Source organism: Mustela nivalis, assembly GCF_964662115.1.
Source record: "Mustela nivalis genome assembly, chromosome: 19".
Lineage (NCBI taxonomy): Eukaryota > Metazoa > Chordata > Mammalia > Carnivora > Mustelidae > Mustela > Mustela nivalis.
In genome coordinates, this window is record NC_139038.1 from 39,510,357 (window position 1) to 39,531,395 (window position 21,039).

Below are 21,039 nucleotides of genomic sequence, written 5' to 3' on the forward strand. Positions count from 1 at the left end.
GCCTGTACCTCAGTGGCCATCGTGTGGCGGAAGGAGCTGGATCAGAATGCGGGGGCAGATCGTGTGCAGTAGGAACAGATGCCACTGGAGAAATGCCTCCTCTCAGCCCCACGTCCTTTCAAATTGGTCCCGAGGTTTGTTTTCTCCTTCGTGTCATATAGTTGGGTTGATCAGGAATACATCTGACATTTTCATTTTTGGTCCAGGTACACTGAGTCTTAGGTACCCCTTCCAAGGATAAGGTTATCTGCCAGTAGTAAGGACGGCAAATAGCACAGGGTAGGACAGATTTAGTGGATGTCTTTTGGATCGGTCCAAAGGGTTTTTTAAAAAAACTCAAGTCCCCTTGAAACAAAAGAATGCCTGTTCCAACCATCTTCATGTTCATTCCCTGCTAGAGGGTAAAACTACTTGACACTTGCCACTTGACAATGGCAAGGTCTCCAGTATCTTGTAGGTCTTCCTTAGCATAGGAAAGTTCTTTTGAAACCCTTCCCTCTCCTTACCTTCCCCACCTTTCAAGGGTGTATCAGTTCCCCCCCCCCCCAACACTGATGCCACACTTTCTGTGCACGGATCCTGTCCCCGTGCTTTAATAAAACCACTGTTTTGCACCAAAGAGGTCTCAAGAACTCTTTCTCGACATCGGCTCTGGACCTCACCCCACCAAACATCACCTACATTCCAAAACTCTAGGACTGCTCCCCTGTCTACCTGCCGTTTGGCATTATTTCTATCTTTTCCTGCAAATGATGGCAAAGGAGGCACTGCTAGGCTTTAGGGGACAGGCATCAACTCTGGAACAGGGTCAGTGCACACTAAGATCATGGAGTGGAGTAGCAACCAAATTAAACACAAAACAAAGCCACTAAGCGAAAAGTTCTGGGGGAGGGACCTGCAAACCCTCAATTGCAAGTTTAGAAAATGAGAGGGGAAGGAAAAGCATTTTGGTACACACACACCAGAAGAACTGTCACATGTGCTTTGGCCAAACCTCACTCCCCATTTGACCCAGTCCTTGGGGGAAAAAACAAAAAAGCAATAGCTGTGGAAGACTCACACTTTGGTATTTCATCCAGAATAAACAGTCAGTAGGTCCAGTACAGCCAGAAGCCCTAAGGACCTTGAAAGCTGTGCCCCAGAAAACTGGGCATATGACCATCACCTCCAGGAGCTCTCAAAACCACCAGTGAGTGATTCCTATTCCAACAGCCAGATGGTCTACAAACCCTGGTGTCTGCTGTCATTTCATAGTGGATAATGTTTCCTGTCAGGCGTTAAAGCAGAAACCAAAGAAACTTGGAGAGGAGCTGCATCCAAACCCAGAGGGAGAAAGGATTTTTTAAAAGGTCTTTAAAAAAAATAAAAAGAAAAATAAACCTAAAAGTCGGCCCAAAGCGTTTCCACAGTTCTTTTCTCCCAGGGGCCTGGGTTTGGAGGCAGCAGCACCTCTACGGTCCCTCCATGGATAGCAGGAAGTCCGGAGGCAGATCCTATGGGCCGGACCTCCAATTAATTCTTTCCTGCAATTAGGCACTTGGAAGCTGAGGATCTGCAGAGGTAGGGTGCTCCCGAAATGCAGAGAACACCTCCCCCAGAGCACAGCGTCCACGGGGCCTCAGGCACATCAGTGCCCAGAGTTTTTGCCCAGGGCAAACCCTGGTGTGGGGGGCAGGGGAAGGCTCAGGTGCAGTCCCCCCAGGGCGATGCTGGGCATGGCCAGGACAGAGGACGGTGGACACCCCCTGCAGGGGGCGTCTTGGAAAGGCCAATCCACCAAGTAGCTCTTCCCAGACTCTGGCACTGGCCCAAGCTGGCCTCCAGTCTGTGGCTTGGCGCAGACCCAGACCAGGACCCCTTGTGCCTGGTGCGTGGTGGTGGCAGGGGACGTGAGCATGCCCCCAGGAGAGCCTCCAGCCCTCCTGTTCCCGCTCCTGACCTCACCTGGCACAATCCAGGCCCGAATGGGCGTATTTACAGGCCAGGGTCTGGTTGGCCAGCTGCTTCACACAGCAGAATTGCTTCTTCATCGTGGCGATGGGGTGGGCAGCGGGGCTCCCGCGGGACAGCTGCCAGCGCGGTTCCTAACCCTATCCCCCTGGACTAGCATCAGTCAGGACTGGCAAGGGGGGTGGAATCAGGCCTCTGCTGCTGCACACCTGCCACTCTGTGCAGGCGGAGGACCCGCGGACCAGGCGTGTCCAACATTCTGCCCTAATGCCTGCCTGGTCTAGGCGCACAGCTGCGGGAGGTGATAGAGGCGCAGCGTGGGCAGTGGCCAGTGAACCGCCTAGAGCAAATCATCACCAAGCTGTCCCTGCAGAACTGATGGGGCAAGGAGGGACAGAGCACTCTGGAGCCACTGGAGGCTGGAAATACACAAAGTCTCCATGAGGGCCATTCTCTGTGCAGATAGAGACCTCTGTGAAGTGCTCTGAGGATCCTCTCTCCTAGCTGGATGGATGTGTGTGACCCTGTAATTTACACCAGAATGAAAAATGTACTATTGGGTGGAAAGACCATACCACAGGACTTTGTGTATTGTGATCCCACTTAGGGGGGTAGTAGAGGGCCATGTGCATTTTCTGGGGGCAAGCACCTGGGTGCAGTCAGTCGGGATCATGCACTAGGGGCACACCCTGGACAAGCACCAAGGAGGACAAGGGGCCGAGGCCTGGGTGGGAAGTTGTGGGGATGAGCTGTGGGGACAGGGACCCAGACCAGTGGCCAGGGGGCCTTGGCTGTTTGGAGCTACCTGACCAGCAGAGGCGCGCGGGAGTGAGCGGCAGGAGGTGGGGTGGGGGGGCAGAGGGGTAGGGAAGGGGCATGCAGGCATTGCCTGAAAAGGTTCCTATTCTTAGGCACAAGGGAGCGCTGGAGAGGGGGGTGGGGGAGGGGCATGCAGGTGTTGCCTGGAAAGGTCTGTATGCTTAGGCATAGCTGAGCTCACAGGAGGGGTCGGGGGAGGGGCATGCAGGTGTTGCCTGGAAACCTCTGTAGGCTTTTGATTCTTAGCCTTGCACAGCTTGGGGTTCTAGGACACTTGGCAGGGTAGTCTGACTGGGCTGAATGCTTTTGTACCGCGGACCAGTACAGTTGTATGACCATCAGATGTTCTCCTGGTCTGGTAGGCTGGGCTCTGGCCTAGGCCATTCCCTAGGGGCCTTGGACAGCAGCCAGACCTCTTTGACCAGGGACATCGATATTAAGAGACATGTGCTGCGGAAAGGGACTTTCCCTGGGGATGCCAGGGATTTGGCTGATGTCATCTCAACCCAGACACAGATCAGTAGACTCCTCCATGAGATTGAAACATTGGAGGCTGAAGTGACTCATTGGAAAAAGTTGTGCCAGTGTTCTACCCAGGGACCAAATACCATCAACACAGAAAGACTGTGGAAACTGAAGAGTCACATCAGGGATCTAGAGCAGCGGTGGAAGCGGGAGCTGGACAAACATCAGCTGGAGGTGGCGGGGTTGCAAAACACCCACTGGCGGAAGCTAGCAGACCTCACTGACCGGCACCGCCAACAACTTAGAGACTATCAACGGATGGATCGGCTCTCCAAAGAGGAGATTGGGAAACTCACTCAAATTATCCAGCAAAAGGATTTGGAAATTCAGAATCTTTCTAGGAAAATCTCTGTGGCTTCTCACTGCCAGAATGCGCACATGGAACAGCTTCAGCGCCAATTGCAAGAGTGTACTTTGAAAAGCGAACAGGTCTTGGTGGTCCTAAATGAGAAGACGAGGGAGAATAGCTATCTGAAAAGGAACTATCACAGAATGACCAATCGACTTGCTGCCAAAGAAGCAGAACTCCAGAAGATGCAAGAGGAAAATCAAAAACTGTCCACTAGAATAGAAAGCAGTGACATAGAGGTGTTTAGAGAAATGATTCGGAATTTGTCACACATTATTCGAGAAAAAGACCTGGAAGTGGATGCGTTAAGTCTAAAATGCCAGACTTTAATGACAATCCTGCAGACACCCAGCACTGGTCATGCGGTTGGAGGAGTTTCTATTGATCAGTTCCAGCAGCTTCTACAGGAATGGGACACATTAAGACAGCGGGTGATGATCATGGAGGAGTGGAAAGAGCAGGTGCTGACCACAGTCCAAAATATGAAGCGTGAGTCACCCCAGCTTCAGAGAGATCTGCGACAACTCCAGGCATGGGCTTGCACCAACAGCGAGGTTTTGAAACCGCAGATGACCTCTCTTGACCAGATCCACACTTACCAAGGACATGAAATACACTTACAAGAGCTAGAGAAGGAACTGGCACAACTTCAGCTCCGCATCAGGGAGCTCTGCAATGCCAAGGACCTCCTTTTAGGGAACCTTGACGCGATTTTCCTCCCTCCCTCCAGCGACACTGCAGAGGCAGCCGACTCTCTGAAGGCCGTGAAATCTGACCGAGTGAGTGAGTCTTCTAAGGTGCTCCGAGAGGAGGTAGAAGAGCTCAGAAAATCAGGGCAAGGAAAAGATAAAAAGATTCAAACCCTCCAGGAAATCAGCAGAGACGGATTGCTTCAGGGGCTGCTACGGGGGAAGGAGAAGGGAAGCCACAGGAACAGAGCGATTCCGATTCCCACATGGAGCAGCAGAAGGAGAAACAGGCTGTTCTACAAGATTTCCCTCAGGCTCAGGAGCTCCGAATCCCAGCAAAAAGTGAGGAACTGCTTTCTTTACAGGCGAAGCTCAGGGGCCAACTGAGTGAGAATGAGCTGCTGAGGCAGGCAGTCACCAGACTGAAGGAGAGGATAGGAGATTTTGAAATGGATGTGTGTCGGCGGAAAGAGGAAAATGCAAAGATGGTGGAAACATGTAGAGAAAAGGACATGGAAAATCAGGCCTTGCAAGAGACAAATCGGCTGCTTTCAAAGATGTGGAGGGAGGAGGAATCCCAGCCTGCCGTGATGAAAGAGAACCACTTGCTCTGGAGGAACTGCTGCGAGAGAAAGAACAGGGCGAGATCGGGGAATTGAACCGGCATATGGACGCTGTTCAGTCAAAGCAGGAAAAGGCAGTTGTGGGTCAACAGGAGAGAGATGATGTCGTGTTGGCACAGAAACAGAACGAAACGGAAACCTGTGCCCACCAGAAGGAGGGTCACCAGTTACATGAGAGAATTGCGCCTAACCCAGGAGCTGGAGAGAGGGTGGCACCTCGCTGCAGAAGCCAAGATTCTCGTTGCCCGGAACGTTTGGCTTCAGAAGACCAAGTGGCTCAGCTAAGAGAGGAAGTGACGGTCCTGCAGGAAAACTCGTTTTGTCTTCCGCTGCCATGGAAAAGGGCAAGCATGGAGCCAGTCTGCAGGTGGAGTTGCTGCGGGAGCAACTGCACGTGGTCACCCAGCAGAAAGAGGAAGCTGCGCTCCGGCTTGCCGCCTCCCAGGAAGAGGGAAGGCACTATGATCGAAGGCTAGCGAACCTCAAGCTGGAACATGCTGAATGGATGGAAAAGGCAGACACCCTAGAAGGAAAACTGAAGTCGTTACAGGGACGATGGCATTAAACAAATGCCGACTTGGAGGTGAAGGAGGACCAACTCCAAGAGTTCAAGAAACAGAATGAGGTCCAGCAGGAAATACTGGAGGACACACAGAAGAAACTCTTGACCTTAGTAAGTAAGGCTGAAGGAATGGTGGACAAAACCCTCCTAAGGAGACTCTTTGTGGGATCTCTCCAGGCAGGTGATGCGGAACAGCAAGAAGCGTTGAGGTTGATGGCAAGCACACTGGGGATCCAAGAAGACCAGCTGCAGCAGCTGCGTGGTCAAGAGCCCACGGGTGTGCCCAGGGGGTGACTGGGGAGCCTGGATCCAGAAGCGCCCCCAATGCACCAGGGAAGCCAAATCACCAAGCTGTGGCCAATCATTCTTTTTCAGGACTTTTTGTCCAGTTTCTAGAAGTGGAATCTCATTCAGCTTTTCCATCGCCAAACTCCTCTGCTCATGACATGAAACCCCCAGATTCAGGAGGAAGGGGACAACTGCCTAAGAAACAAGGCCCACCACGACTGAATGCTACCCTGGGATCCACACCCGGAAAAAAAGATGACAAGCCCAGAACCACAGCTGTGTCTCTTATTAACCCACCTGGACCGGAAGTGGATGGGTCGGAGCACCTTCTTGTAAATGTTATCTCTGATTCTTTACCCAGATACACGCCCTATATACTGTCACCTGCCAAGAAGGTTGGAATGGCAGCCAAAGACCTCTCAGAGAAATAGATGATTGTCAAGCCAGAGATGAGACCAAACTTTGAAGATCCCAAGTCACTCTGTGTGTCTACCTGAACCCCAAATGCCCTTTTTCAAAATGTAAACTATTTGCAGTTCTGCTTTCAGCTTAATAAACATAGTATTTTATGACTTAACAAAAAAAGGGGTCATTTAAAGACTGCAGAAGTATTTGCCAAAGTGAAAACAGTGGTGACTTCTTTTTCTTTTTTTTAAGATCTTTCTTTCTTTCTTTTTTTTCTTTCTTTCTTTCTTTCTTTCTTTCTTTCTTTCTTTCTTTCTTTTTTCTTTCTTTCTTTCTTTCTTTCTTTCTACTATATCATACTTAAAGGCTTTATCAAACAAGAAGATCTAACAATGATAAATATTTGTGTTGCTAACACAGGAGCAGCCAATTATATAAGCCAATTATAGCAAAATTAAAGAAACACAGCAACAATAATACAATAGTAGTAGGAGACTTACAGGAATGGACCTATCATTTAAGCAGAAAATCAACCAGGAAACAAGTGTTTTGAATGATAAAGGGCACCAAGTGGACTTCACATATATATTGAGAACATTCCATCCTAAAGCAAAAAAAAAAAAAAAAAAAAAAAAAAAAAAAAAAAGACATTTTTCTTGAGTACACATGGAACATTCTCCACAATAGATTACATACTGGGTCACAATCACATTTCAACCAGTACCAAAGACTGGTATTATTCCTCACATATCCTTAGACCCCAGTGCTGTGTCAAATTGTAACTTAATCATGAAAGGAAATTTGGAAAGAAGTCACATGGAGGCTAAAGAGCATCCTACTAAAGAATAAATGGGTCAACTAGGAAATTAAACAATAATAGAAAAAATCATGGAAACAAATGAAAATTTAAAAAGAAGATCCTAGCAAACAGGATCCAACAGCACATTAAAAAGATTATCCACCAGGACCAGGTGGGATTCATCCCTGGGCTACAAGGATGGTTCAACATTCGCAAATCAATCAATGTGATACAACAAATTAATATGAGAAGAGAGAAGAGCCACATGGTTCTCTCAATCGACGCAGAAAAAGCATTTGACAAAATCCAGCATTCGTTCCTGATTAAAACACTTCAAAGTATAGGGATAGAGGGAACATCTCTGAACTTCCTCAAATCTATCTATGAAAGACCCACAGCAAATATCATCCTCAATGGGAAAAAGCTTGCAGACTTCACGTTGAGATCAGGAACAAGACAAGGATGCCCACTCTCTCCACTCTTGTTCAACATAGTATTAGAAGTCCTAGCAAAAGCAATCTGACAACAAAGAGAAATAAAAGATATCCAAATTGGCAATGAAGAAGTCAAACTCTCTCTATTCGCAGATGACATGATTCTTTATATGGAAAACCCAAAAGACTCCACCCCCAAACTACTAGAACTCATAACAGCAATTCAGCAACGTGGCAGGATACAAATTCAATGTGCAGAAATCAGTGGCTTTCTTATACACTAACAATGAAAATACAGAAAGGGAAATTAGAGAATCGATTTCATTTACTATAGCACCAAGGACCATAAGATACCTGGGAATAAACCTAACCAAAATTAACAAAACAGGAAGCAACATGTATTGGAGAGGATGTGGAGAAAGGGGAACCCTCTTCCACTGTTGGTGGGAATGCCAGTTGGTGCAGCCTCTTTGGAGAACAGTGTGGAGATACCTCAAGACATTAAAAATAGAACTTCCCTATGACCCTGACATTGTACTCCTGCGTATTTACCCCAAAGATACAGATGTAGTGAAAAGAAGGGCCATCTGTACCCCAATGTTTATAGCAGCAATGGCCACGGTCGCCAAACTGTGGAAAGAACCAGATGCCCTTCAACGGATGAATGGATAAGAAAGATGTGGTCCATATACACTATGGAGTATTATGCCTCCATCAGAAAGGACGAATACCCAACTTTTGTAGCAACATGGACGGGACTGGGAGAGATTATGCTGAGTGAAATAAGTCAAGCAGAGAGAGTCAATTATCATATGGTTTCACTTATTTGTGGAGCATAACAAAAAGCATGGAGGACATGGGGAGTTAGAGAGAAGTGGGTTGGGGTAAATTGGAAGGGGAGGTGAATCACGAGAGACTATGGACTCTGAAAAACAATCTGAGGGGTTTGAAGTGGCATGGTTGGGAGGTCGGGGTACCAGGTGGTGGGTATTATAGAAGGCGTGGATTGCATGCAGCACTGGGTGTGGTGAAAAAATAATGATACTGTTATGCTGAAAATAAATAAATTTTTTAAAAAACCACTCAATGAACCATCTGACATTTGGCAACTGGATTTCATGCAATTTCCTCATCTCATGGATAAAGTAGGTGTTAGTTAATGTGCCTATGTCTTCTCACTAGACAAACGCTTTCCCTTGGAGAAAGGCCAATGACTCTTCTGCAGCTAAAATCTTGTTAGAAAAAAATTACCCCTCCCAGGGAAGCCCTCTTGAAGTATACACAGTGACCAGAAAACACATTTTACCCTGCAGGCGTTTCACCAATTTGCAATGTTTTGCTAGTTTTAGAACAATTTCATTGTATGTTACTGTCCTCTATCTTCAAAGTTAAGCTCACAGAATGACCACACTACTGGGGACTCCATTGGCACAATCTATGGAGACTTTCCAGCTCCCTGGGTCAAAGGGATTGCTGTCACTCCTAAATCTCAAGTCCACCCCTTTGTGGAAATCAGTCTCTCTCCCTGGGAGATAGTCACTGGATTTGATTTGAATTCGATGTGCATTCGACCACTGCCTCTCTGGACCCACAGTTGGGAAAAGGGGATGTATTTCAATAAAGCAAAGATCGAGTTGCCTCTATTCAACCTAACCATGATGCAGTATAGCAGACTTTTTCCCAATGCACTCCCAGGGGACACTTACCCTGACCGCCACACCTTGCAACCTGATTCTGTTGGGAAAGATCCCACAAAGATTCTCTCCAACCTCCCCTGAGGGGCCCCTCTCCAATACTTCTAACCAAACCTTGCACAGCCAAACCCCAAGGAAATGGATGGTTGGGTCCTCAGGACACCTTTAAAGAATTCGCCAAAGCCTGACTCGACCTGTACACCATCTGGTCCCAAGAAGGTTGTTACTGCACCAACTGAAATACAAAACATCTGGGGAGACAGCCTTCTCCACATGTCCGGGCCAGGCCTGCATTTCTCTCCTCACTATTGCTCCTTCTCCATCTTCGGTGCAAAGAACATGCCATTTTCTGCATCTCCCAGTCTCTTGCAGAAGGAGGAAACTTCTTTGGATTATGACCTTGCCAGAAAACACTTATTTTGATCTTGTGAGCATTTCTAGACATTTAGAAGGTTGAGAATTCAAAAGTCGTTCCTTTACCTCTAGTATTAACTGAATCCTGATTCTAAGCCAAATGCATGGTTTCTGAATTTACAACATATCAGACCACTTTTGATAACACATAGAGTTCTAAACAGTTCTTTTGAAAAAAACAATCCTGTTTGGGAATGTCCCGGAAGTATTCCTATTCTTGCAACAAGTTGTCTAAGGAACGCTTCACATTTTTCAGTGTATCCTATGTCCCCAAACACGCTCCCTGATTTCATCCGGTGCACTCTCCCAGTATTTCACTATTTTGCTCATAGCCACTCATGGAGGACACTTTCAGGAGGCATACAGGACTCTGAGTTGGCCTTCATTGGGAGAAAATCTTTCTCCTTCAATCCAAACAAGTGCCAATAAATATTTTCAGTGGCTCCTTTAATACACAGGGTCCTGGTTTAGAACTAACATATGGTTTGGAATTGTCCCCATGCTTTGGTTCTGCCCTTGTTGTCTCTCAAATCCTGTGTAGAAACACTGTCCCCAGTGAGGTGATGCTGACTCACTGATCTCAGTCTTGAGCAGATACAAACTTCACATGGGAAGCTGGTGAAAGTTTCTGCCTTCTAACCCTCCCTGCTCCTCAGTGGTCACTTGAGTAGTTTACAACTGTGATGCCATACCCATGACACATGCCAACCAGAAAAGGCTTTGCTGGCACTGAAACACAAAACCACTAAATACAAAGAAATTACTGTCGATTGAAATTCCTCCAAGGAAACTTTCCTAAAGTTTTAATTTATATTACAATCAACTCACACACTTTTCTATTCATTTCAGGTATATAATCGTGATTCAGTACTTCCATGCAACTCCTGGCGCTCGTCACAAGAATAAGCCGCAATCCCCATTACCTGTTGAATTCATCCTGCCCACACACCTCCTCTATGATTACCAACGGGTTGTTCTCTAGTTAAGAGTCTGTTTCTTAGTTTGCCTCTTTCTCCTTCTCTTTGCTCGTATGTTTGATACCATAATTTCCACAAATGAGTGAAATCATATAGTACCTATCTTCCTCTGACTGACTTATTTCGTTTATCAAGGCAAATCATGATCAGACGGGACAAAGTCATAAGGGGAACGTCACAGCAGAGGGAAGAGGTTTTGGTAGGGGGTGTTCTGACACACTACCACTCCAAATAAATGGGGAACCAACAGGAGGACATGGACTTGATCTTGCACATGGGTGCCCCACTATTCCAGCTAGCAGAGCTCTAGTCTCATCTCTCTCCAGCCCCCTACATCCTCCAACAGGACTCCCCCATGAAAAGCCATAACAATTTGAACTGCGAGATGCCTCCAATGCACTTCTTGTTCTTCTTTCAAATTGCCCCCTGTCTCTGACAAGAGTGAACCTCTCCGAAGTTCCCCAATGTGCCAAAGGATCAGTCACCGCTTCTTTGGCCTACATTCAGTTTTCCTTCCTTCTCAACAAACCCAACATTTGCTGATACTTCTAACCTTGAAGATTACAAACTGGACAGCAGTTTGTTTTTACCTGGGATTCTGAATCCAGCAGTAATCTGCAAGTAGGCCCCAATTGCATTCTTCTAAGACACCCTGAGAGTCAGCAGGTTGTGTTTTCAGCTCCCTACTACAGGCTGCTCCTCTTCCTCTTTATTTGAGTCAGGATTTCTCCCCAGAAACAGGTCTGCTTCTGTAACAAACCAACCATGGCATCTCAGTTATAGCATCACAGAATCCCTCCATCCACAGATTAGGCCCTAAGTAAAATAGGTCTTATTCAACTACCCTCGAGGAAAACGAGGAGCAAACCATGGGAACAACACCAAAAATGCAACAACGTGGTGGCTCACCTACCAGCAGGTCTCAGGAAGCAGCCTAGAGCTCCCTCCTCAGCTCTCAGCCAACAAGGCTGCTTCTGCATCGCACTACAGGAGTCACCAAGTGCTGCAAACACAGCCCTGGCCCTCTGAGGGGTACTGGGTCCTCAGCTGGTGGCAGAATCCCTTTGGGCTCTGAAGAACCCAGCCTCAGATGATGCCATGGCGCGCATTCGGCCCCCTGAGGCTGCTGTGCCCAAGCGCAGACAAACAGTCCTCTGCCAGCTGGAGGTGCGCGGTCGCCCTCTGCTGGATACTCTGGGAATCTCTGCAGAGCTCTAAGCAGGGGCAGGGGTCAGCTCAGCGGGAGGCACTGAGGCAGTTCTGGTCCCAGGGAGCCTGTTCTCTACACTGAGACAGACCTTTGTGGCAGCGCCTCAGACACAAAGAAACTGATTCCTTCTCCTTTCTGTGTGAGTGATGAAGCCAAATTTAACAATGTTATTATGTAATGTGTAGTGCTTGCTCCACTCCCTTCAGAAATACACACTACAGGGGCGCCTGGGTGGCTTAGTGGTTTAAAGCATTTGCCTTTGGCTCAGGTCATGATCCCAGAGTCTTGGGATCAAGTCCCACATCAGGTTCTCTGCTCAGTGGGGAGCCTGATACCTCCTCTCTTTCTCTCTCTCTCTCTCTCTCTCTGCCTGCCTCTCTGCCTACTTGTGATCTCTGTCTGTCAAATAAATAAATAAAATCTTTAAAAAAATACAGACTATAGACGTACAAATGTAAAGTAACAGATAACTTTGTTTACCCACCCAAATATTCCTACTAAATAAATCACTGACACCCATTACACTATTTTAATTTTTTTTTTCCTTCTTCTTCCTTTTAGAAGAATTTCCAGTCAGGTCAGGGTATATGAAAGTCCACTGAATCAAGACATCATCTAGCACTATGATCTTGAATGTGAGACTTTCTTTTCAACCTTGCCAATAAAGTGTTTTGGGACACATAGGTGACAGTGTCAAAAGCAAAGCTAGACAGAGCTACACATGCGTTATGAATTTACTGCATGTCTCTTTAGATCATGTTTTCAATGAAAGGGGATTTAGACACGGTAGATGGATAAAATCATTTCCATCAGTCTGGTAAGGAACCAATTTTACCTTCGAGTACTAATTGCCATCTCTTCACTAGCAGAAGAAGGCTTGGTGAAGTAGACGTTTCTGCTTGGATGTAAGAGAAGGCTGCAGGGGTTGAAATCATCCACCTAACATCCTGTGTCAGGATGCTCGTTGGACATATATCTAAGTGTATAATTACCACACATACATTTCATATACTTATTTTGTATATACTTCTATATGATATGTACTTGTATCATTATGTATCTATTTCTACATTCAGATGGTTCAACCATCTAAATCTTCTGCATCCTTACTGATTTGGGGTCTGCTTTTTATCAGCTGCTGAGTGAGGGCTGTGAAAATTTGCCTCAGGGAGGATTTTATTTTTCTTGGAGTATTTTTTTAAAGACTGTTTTATTTAGGAGAGAAAGCATGAGTGGAGAGAAGGGGAGAGTGAGAAGGAGAAGCCGACTCCCAGTGCATGGGGAGCTGGATGTGCGGCTCCATCAAAAGTCCCTGGGATCATGACCTGAGCTGAAGGCAGATGCTTACCTGACTGAGCCACCCAGGTGCTCCTCTACTTGCAGTCTTGTCAAACACTCCTTTATAGGTTTGACGTCTATGTAAGTAAGATCCACAGTTTTACTTTCCTGGGTAAACTACAGCTTTTTTTCATTTTGTACCAACTTTCTTTGTATCTAGTAATGCTTTTGGCCTGATATTACTATAGTCAGAGCAGCATTTCCTTCATTGCTGTTTGCATGGTTCGTTGTTTTCCCACTGTTTTATTTTCCAAATATCCATAACATTAATTATTGGAGGATTATCATATCAAATTTTACAATGTTTGGTCGGTTGGTTGGTTGATCAAGTTGTGGATTTTTATCTGATCTTCCTGTCCATTCGCGTTCATTGGGACCCTTTTCTCTTCAACTTTACATTCACCATCTCATGATCTGCTCTTTATTTGTCCAGAATTCTCTATTTTTGCTTCTTTTGGAAATCAGTTATTATCTGATATCATACCCTTCACTTTGATTCTGCCCCATGAGCAACATGGGAATAGCCTAGTTTTACTAGAAGGAAGTGGTGTTAAGTTCCCCATGGTTCCCACAGTCCATGTCTTGTTCTCCAACATCATTTCACCCAAAGACCTTAGCATCTACTGAAAACTGGTCGCTGAATTTTTACATATGCTTTTGCAAGATGATTTCTTCTTTCCACTTTCTACTTCTGTCTTTATTTCTGAGCAATCTTTCGCTTCTCTCCAATCCCGATTCTAAAGGTTCTCTTAAGTAGTACTCTAGATTTACAGATTATTATTCAGTGTTGGGAAAGCACTCCTGCTGTGATACATTTTGGTGCAGGTTGTCTTGATTTGGTCAATAGTGACCCTTTCAAGCTGGCTCCTGCATCCTTTTCACATGAAGATATCCTCCTTCTCAGTCCACACAGGTTCAGGCACAGAAACCCAGAGGCTGAGGAAGAATTCCCATCTGCTTGGGTTAAAAAGTCTCTCAGTCTATACCAGAGTCCAGGAAGTTTGGGAAACAAACTGAAGGGTCTGATCAAGGTCCTAGTTGATAAGTAACCTCATCAGAGGTGGACTAAAAAGGCCCTGACCTGAGGTCAATATGGCGTCTTCCCACAAGACAGGCACTCTGACTACCCTTTCCTAGGAGGGCCTGATTTTTTTTAAATATTTTCTCTCCTCCATGGAGAATATTTTGAGTTCTATTAGGATTGAATACCCCCTTTCTCCCTTCACCAGTAACAATCAAGTGGCAAGTGGCTCTACAAAAGCTTAGAGAGTCTTGAGTCGAAGGGTAGTCTCCCTCTTGGTTGATATCCTAGTTTCCTCCCTCCCTAGCTGTGTGCCTGTCTCTGAGCCTCAACGTGCTCACTTCCAAAATGGGGAGGACAATGAGATTTATGTACTGTAGGGCACTGTCCCCTGAGAACAGATTCATTAATAAAGGTCTTTGGAGCATACCTGACATAAACATTCAATAAACATGACATCCCATTACTTACATTTCCTTCCCTCGCATTTTTTATTTCCTGGCTTCACAGCTGGATCATCTTTCAGGCAAGGCCTAACCAGACTATATCTACTGACATCTACCCTCCCACAAATATGCTGGTGCTCTTTCCGGTGCCCAGCAAAGGCCTACAGTTTAACATATTTGTGTTTAATTCAATCCGTTCTTTGCTATAGACTAATATCCAGGCAATCCAGGACTCCAGACTGGATCCCATTCCCCCTTTTAGGGCCAGGATATGAGGGAAGGTAGAGCAAGATCTTCATTTATACTCACACCCCCTCCTACTAACCAGAGGGGAGCAGGAGAGATGGTGGATGCAAGGAACCTCTGACACCTGAAGGGTGGGAGTCTGGAGCCAAGATGGATCTTGGGGAGAAGAAAAGGAGGAAGGGACACAGAAAGTGGGAACAAGGGAGGTGGGGATGGATGGGAGTGAGTCGAGGACTGGATACAAAGATAAGGACGGGGCATGAGTTGAGGGTGAGCACATAGCCAAGAAGTACCATTATGAGCAAAATGGGAGTCAAAGAGGGACGTTCAAGGGATAGGATGTTTGAACTCAGTAACAGTACCACTGATAACGATACTACAATAAATGTCTCCTTCCAACCAGAGCGTTCCACTTTATGTGACAAGTTGAATAATCTCACTATTATCTAGGTCACCCTACTGCCTTGCATGCGTAGATTTTCAGTTCTCCTACCCAAGGGAAAAATGTAAGTTGATTCTCATGACTGAGCTTTGAGATCTCTCAAGAGTGTGTGTGTTTTAAAAGGTAGATCCTCTCCTGGGGCACAGAGAGACAACACCCACCATTGTTGGCAGCACCAGGAGCTATGAGAGTTTGGGTGCCTCAGAAAGTGACTCTAAGACAAGGATGTGAGTACAAGTAGTTTCTCTGGAAGGATCTTTGGTGGGAAGAAATGATGGGAGCTAAGAAGTGAAGAAGGAGGCAGCCAACACACAAGACAGGGTGTTAGTTTAGAGGGCACTGCTTGGGCAACTCTGTCTCCATCCACTGGGAACGTTTTAAATACATGCAGAACAGCCCTGAGTCATCCCATCCAAGTGCAAAAAGACCTGCATGGGATGAGTGTTGCTCTTATGGACATTGGTTACCTGGCTCCAGAGCTCACTGCCATGGCCAAAGGAGCCAAGGAAGGCAATGGACACCCTCAGGCAAAGAGCTGCAGGCAACTGCGGGAGGCAGCCACTGTGTGTACAAGACAGGGCTTGTCAGTGAAGACACCAGAGGGCACCAACCCTCTCCTCTCCTCCCTATCATGACCCATGGGATCTGAAATACTGAGAAATTAGTGTAGTGCTGCCCATCATACACCAAGTGACTGCCAGGATGCCTTACTTTCCTGATCACTTACAGTCCCAACACTGATACTTCTTAAATAACAAGTAACTTCTGTCCCATGACTACTCCAACCCCACTCTTTCACTCCAGAAGTTTCAGTTCAAGCAACTCTTCTTCCAAGCACTGTTCAAATCTTGCTAGGAACAAAGACATGCACCTTTAACAAGGGATGGAGGATTATCGACAGTCTATACCTTGTGCCAAGAACAGCGAACAATTTTGTCCTCCAAGAAAAAATTCCCATTCCTTGGAGTCTCAGAAGGCATAGGATTTAAGAGTGCTCACTATCCTTGAAATCATTATTAATAAGCACAGCTTTACAAGCTGAACAGCAATTGACAGTATATTGTGGTAGTGACAAAATAAAAAATGTAATCATGTTCCCATCCTATAAACATTAACAATTAACTATGCATCTTGATATCAACCATACATACATATACATTATTCATATATCTATATCTATATCTATATATATATATATAAAAGATTTTATTTATTTACTTGACAGAGAGAGAGATCACAAGTAGGCAGAGAGGCAGGCAGAGAAAGAGGAGGAAGCAGACTCATGAAGCGCAGACAGCCCAATGAAGGGCTAGATCCAAGGACCATGAGATCATGACCTGAGCCAAAAACAGAGATATGAACCCACTGAGCCATCCAGGCACCCCCCCTTTTTTTTTTTGAGAAAGTGAGAGAGAACAAAGTCTGAATGGGTGGGGTGGGATAGTGGGAGAAAGAGAAACTTTTTTTTTTTAAGATTTTATTTATTTATTTGACAGAGAGATCACAAGTAGACTGAGTGGCAGGCAGAGATAAGGAAGAAGCAGGCTCCCCACCAAGCATAAAACATGTTGTGGGGCTCAATCACAGGACCCTAAGATCAAGACATGACCTGAAGGCACAGGATTAAACCACTGAGCCACCCAGGCACGGGAGAGGGAGACTCTTAAGCGGACTCCATGCTCAGTGTGGAACCTGATTTGGGCTTAGTCTCATGACCCTGAGATCATGACCTGAGGCAAAATCAAGACTCTGATGCTTAAGCAACTGAGCCACCCAGGAAGTCTCCCTATCAACTCTATTTATCCCCTCAGTAACCTCTAAATAGCCTTTGTTGGTATTAACTGTTCTAGTATTATGACCATGATTGTTCTCCCCATAAATAATTAGCCCCTAGAATGCCAGGCACCAACTTCCCAGAGCACCATGGGATGACACATCCATTCTAGATTAGAAAACTACATTATGATAGAATACATAATGTTATATATGTTTTACCTTAACGCAAAACATCTGTAATAGCTCCTTCTGTGATTTCTATATTGTTGTGTATTACTCAATTTCTGTAACATGAATGCTATTATTTAAATAAACAACAGAAGAGAATAGGTGTCCATTACTACTAAGTAATGGTAGCACTGATTATGCAACATTATGTATTAAAAAATAAGAAAAACAATGATTATGAATAAACTTTAAAATAGGTTTAGATTTACCAACAAAACCAAATAGGAAAGACAGGAGTGAACATTTCCATACACCTAGCAAAGTTTGCCAACTATTTTCCTTTTCTTTTAATTACATTATGGTTCACATACAGTGTTTGTTTCTAGAATACAACAGAGGGATTCAACACTTACATGCATTCTCCATGGCTCATCAGGACAAGCAGCTCCTTCATCCTCATCACCGACTTCACCCATGCTGGCAACCATCACTTTGAAAAGTCTGGAAAAAAGACCTGAGACTGAGGCAGAAATCCATCAAAATCCTAGAGGAGAACACAGGCAGCAATCCCTTTGACTTCATCCACAGAAACTCCTTACTACACACACCTACAAAGGCAAGGGAAACAAAAGCGAAAATGAACTTTTGGGACTTCATCAAAATCAAAAGCTTCTGCACAGCAAAGGAAAACCGTCAACAATCAAAGAGGCAACCCACAGAATGGGAAAAGGTGTATGCAAATGACACTACAGACAAAGGGCTGATATCCAAGATCTGTAAAGAACTTCTCAAACTCAACACCCAAAAGACAAATAGTCGAATCACAAAATGGGCCAAAGATGTGACGATACAGTTCTGCAAAGAAGACATACAAATGGCTAACAGATGCATGAAAAACTGTTCATCATCATTAGCCATCAGGGAGATTCAAATCAAAACCACACAGATGCCACCTTCCACCACGTAGAATGGCAAAAACTGACCAGGCAAGAACAGCAAGTGTTGAAGAAGTTGGGAGAAAGGAGAACCCTTTCAACTGTTGGTGGGAATGGAAGTTGGTACAGCCCATTTGGAGGTTCCTCAAAAAATGAAAAATAGAGGATATGATATTTCACACCAGGGCTGAACCTGTTCGAAAAATTGTATGTGGCCAAGTGATTCATGTTGGCTGGCTCACTTGTTCTTAGGATACCTCATTTTTCTCTTCCTCCCCTTCATCCTCTTTAGCAGTAATAAGATAATGAGATAATAATGATAATAATAAGATAATGGAGCAACTGCATTCAAATATTTCAAATTTAAAAAGACATTCCACTTCCCCTTTATCCTCTACAACATTAATAGGACAATCAAATATTGCAAATTTAAAAAGACATTCTAGCCGGGAAGAATGTAGAGGGAGTTCAATGAGTTTCAGGCTGAAGGAAAAAGATGTGACCATGAGGTGGCACTAACATGCAACCCCCTTTCCGGGAGGACTGACAGGATTGCAAGAGGGGTGGTCCATCACAGTAATAATCCTTCCAATACTGGGTATATTGAACAGGATACACATGTGCCTAAGTAATGCCTTTCTGCAGCCTGGCTGGGGGAGAGGGGTCTCTGCATCAGGGATTTAGAAAGCCAACAGTTGTTCAGGGTCTTTTAGAGCTAAAGGACTAATCTGGATTGCTTGATTGGCTCACTGACTTTATTTATGATAAGAAAATATTGGTCACAGTTTCACGACATACAGAATAGAGGCAGGCAGTCAATAACTAAACATCTGCTCTCCAGGGTTATGTTTTTAAAAGACTGCATGTGTAGAAAACAAATCTGACTTAGGCACCAACCACAGGTCTTTAGCTCATGGGTTGCAGCTGCCAATACACAGGGGCCATCTCTGGATCACCGATATCACAGAACAGAAACAGAATCTGTTACAATGATGATGTAATATTTCATCATGAAGGTTTTTTTCAGAACAAAGTTCACAAATTACTCAAACTCATAATTTATTCCGTTGTGCTTTGCAGCAAATGAAAAAAATATTTTTAAATGAAAGATTATTTTGGGAGTGATTTAGATGTTACGTTTTGTGCAATAAACAATTTACATCTTAGGGGATCACAAGAAAATATTGAAAACCCAAACTCTGGAAGGATTCTAAATTTAGAGTATTATAGATTATTATAATGTCTATATGCCTAATCATATAGTGATAATAAGATCTAGTCTTATATGTATAAAAAATTCAAAAAATTTGTAATGCTATTACAACATTATGTTAGACCTGAACCACTATTGAGAATATTCAAAGAAAAATGCTCTCCCCTGGTTATTGATGGGAAAAAAGATAAAGACCATCAGTGAGGAAAAGCTTCAGTTATAAAAGATGTCATATTAAGAATGTCATAAGGCGGCACCTGGGTGGCTCAGGGGGTTAAGCACCTGCCTTATGCTCTGGTTCTCTCTCAGAGTCCTAGGATCTAGCCATGTAGCAGGCTCCCTGCTCAGCAGAGTTTGCTTCTCCCTCTGCCTAACCCCCTCCATGCATTCTCTCTATTTCTCTATCTGTCAGATTAATAAAATCCTAAAAACAAAGAATTGGGTCATAAAAACAGATGATACCTTTGTTGATTTTCTTAGCATGGAGAAGAAAAAAGGGTATATTAATTTATGAAATTAAAAAATGGTTAAAAAAAGGATACCATCATAAGATTGCTTATATCTATACACTGCATGTTAACTAACTAGAAGTTAAATAAAAATTTTAAAAGTAAAAGTAATTGCCCATATCCAGACATAAGATAATGGAGCAACTGCAGCATGTTTGGAAAAGAATGGAAGACATTTTTTTCTTCTCCCACAATGATTACGTCCACTTGCACCTTGCTCAGCAAATAACCTTAACTTAAGAGGGAAGTCATCTCCATTTAGGAGATACAAACATGCATCTTTCATATTTCATATTCCAATATGCAAACTTTCAAAATTTAATACTTAGGATATATGATTTTTCCAAATTCAATGAACTTGAGAGATATTCTAAGGCCTTAGTCATGAACAGAAAATCTCGAATAAAGAAATACACTATAATTAAATGAAATCATACGATGCATATAGATTACACTTCTTTTGTAAGATGTCAAGGTGGCATGAAAATTTCAAATGGGTTGGAAACGTTAACAGAGATGTAAACAACCAATCCTGAAGGGACACAGAGCTGCATGCTCAACAGAAGGTCTGCTTTCTTTACAAGTCACAAAGGAACCTTGAAAGTATGTGTGAAGCATGGAAAACTCAGGAAGGGCTATGAATATGATATCTGAATTAGAAATAAGCAACAAAGGAAAAGAAAAAAGTGGGAAGTGCATGAATCAGTGTAGCTAAGCAACTATTTTAATATCTTCAACAAGCAGGATCAGCTCTTCTGTAATCACTGATTCACAAATTTTGCTTAGTACAATCTTCCACATAATGAGAAGTGGTCTTGACACTTTTGAGCGAAGAGGGAAGTGGGGGGAGGTGAGGGAGAGAGAGAATCCCAGATAGGCTCCACACTCAGCACCGAGCCCGACTTGGGGCTCAATCTCAAAAGCTTGAGATCATGACCGGAGCAGCAATCAAGATTCTGCTGCTTAACCCACTGAGTCACCCAGGAGCCCTTGTAGGTTCTTTATGTACTTCAACTCCTATTGCTCTAGTGACCTCAGAATCCAATATGCTCTCTCTATGACAGATTAAAATAAAAGCGGAGGCCCTTAGAAGTCCCCACTGAGAGCTGGTATTTGGGCTGAGAAATCTGGAACACAGGCAAATCTGGACACTGGGACTGAAATCCCAGGGAAGTGCACAGCTGCAGGCAGGGTGGTGATGCAGATG

The 21,039-nt window shown here is 44.5% G+C and overlaps 1 protein-coding gene across 2 annotated transcripts in view; it reads left to right on the forward strand.

Annotated features, from left to right (window-relative positions):
- Positions 1 to 17,582, forward strand: part of LOC309853958 (uncharacterized protein) — a 47,220-nt gene extending 29,638 nt beyond the window's left edge. Inside the window, exons 3-4 of one of the 2 annotated variants that reach the window (XM_082712550.1) lie at positions 10,401 to 10,521; positions 17,562 to 17,582. The gene's annotated coding sequence lies outside the window, so the exon portion shown is untranslated. Of the gene's footprint in view, positions 1 to 10,400; positions 10,622 to 17,561 lie in introns of those variants that run through there. The other variant, XR_014306029.1, reaches the window with a different exon arrangement.
- The last annotated feature ends 3,457 nt before the right edge of the window (positions 17,583 to 21,039 follow it).